The sequence below is a fragment of the Emiliania huxleyi genome (genome assembly GCF_000372725.1).
Source record: "Emiliania huxleyi CCMP1516 chromosome Unknown EMIHUscaffold_138, whole genome shotgun sequence".
NCBI classification, from domain to species: Eukaryota; Haptophyta; order Isochrysidales; family Noelaerhabdaceae; genus Emiliania; species Emiliania huxleyi.
The window spans coordinates 275,131-276,872 of record NW_005201213.1 but is presented as its reverse complement, the minus strand read 5'-3'; the positions used below and the strand labels follow the sequence as shown (position 1 = coordinate 276,872).

General features: G+C 65.0%; 1 protein-coding gene across 1 annotated transcript in view; it reads left to right on the top strand.

Moving 5' to 3' along the window:
• ACC-2 (acetyl-CoA carboxylase) overlaps positions 1-1,742 on the top strand; it is an 11,003-nt gene that overhangs the window by 1,768 nt on the left and 7,493 nt on the right. The gene's annotated exons all lie outside the window — the stretch shown is intronic.

The following is a 1,742-nucleotide window of genomic DNA, read 5'->3' as shown; positions in this document are numbered from 1 at the left end:
ATATACCAGGAGATACACGTGGATATGATGAGATACGGAGCCCCCAGCCCCATGATGTGTTCACGACAACGTTCGTGAAGCGTGAAAACCGCAAATCGGACTCGACGCGAAACTTGAAGCTTCGATCGGCCGTGATCTGCCGTGCGCTAAGCGCTCGATTCCCATGATTGGCGAGAGCTCGTCATCACCGCAAGGCGCGCGATACACATCGATGAAGCATCGCAAGGACAAGAAGGAGAAGAGCGCCGAACGCAAGCGCAACCGTAAGAAGCACAAGCGGGATCACGACAGCGACGGCAGCAGCTCGGAAGGGGGCAATTGAAGGGTCCTCCCCCGGCTTCATCGCTAGCATCGCAATCCAGTCATTCCATTCCCGCGGGTACGCTTTGGTCTCGACGATCCGTACCAGTACAGCAGACGCTGGTAGTCTTTTTGGATGGATGTGAGAGAGGCTTTTGTTGAGTATATGAGCGACCCGGAATCTGGCGCTTTAAGAATTCTTTGTGGAGAATCGTTCGGCCGATCCGCTTCTCGAGCACGCGAGCTGGGCCTGAGCTCCATGAGGGTAATGTCCTGCCGTCCACAAGCTCGCGCCCCCGCCCGCCCGCAGACGGCACAACGCTGCCGGTCGCCGCCCTCCGGCCTCTCCCCCTACCCCGCGCCCCTCCCTCCCCGCAGGGCAACTGGCCCCTGCTGCTGGCGGGCCTCGCCGGCGCCAGCGCACTCTCGTGGGGTCCCTTCCGGAGCCCGGTGGCCTCCAAGCCGGGCGCCGCAGCCTCGCCGGCGGTGCTGCGCACGCCGGCCGATGCAACGTCGCGCAGCGGTGCCCGCCGCCCGCTCCCGCGCATGCGAGCCTCTGCACGGCCGGCGGTCGACCAACGCCGTCGTCACGACACGCAGGCATCTCCTCGGTCCGCGCGGTGGCGGAGCCGCTGTCGACTGCGGCCACGTACCAGGCCGACCTCGAGGAGCGAATGAACTCGTACATTCGCGAGCGGGGCGGTGACACGCTCATCCGCCGCGTGCTGATTGCCAACAACGGCATGGCGGCAACAAAGACCATCATGTCGATCCGCAAGTGGGCCTACAAGACGTTTGGCGACGAGAACGCGATCGAGTTCATCGTGATGGCCTCGGCGGAGGACCTCGCCGCCAACGCCGAGTTTATCCGCCGCGCCAACGAGTTTGTCGAGGCGCGCCAGGACACCGCTTAGCACCGCGGGCCGCTTGAATGGTTCAGTCGTCTGCCGCCCCCCTCCGCCGCCATCTCGATGGCCTCGCTTGGCAGTAATCTCGGGCAAATCTCGGGCAATCTAGCGCCCCCCTGCCGCCCCCCAAGGTGCGCGCCTTCTACGACGAGGACTACGACGGCATCGGCGAGTTCAACCTCGACTACTTCAAGCCGTCGTCAGAGTACCCGAAGCACGTCATCGCCGCGCGCATCACGGCGGAGAACCCCGACGAGGGCTTCAAGCCGACGTCGGGCAAGATCGACCGCATCATCTTCCAGTCGGACACAAAGGTGCGGTCCCCTACCCCCACAGTACCCCACCCCACACCACCCCACACCACCCGGCTCCTCCGCCCCCCCGTGCTCTCGCAGGGCGGTCGCGCGCCGGATCGGCACCACGTACGCGTACGACTTCCTCGGCCTCTTCGAGAAGGGCGTCGTCAAGGAGTGGCAGGCCGCCATCGCCGACGGCACCCACCCGGCGATGCCGACCAACCTGCTCGAGGCGGAG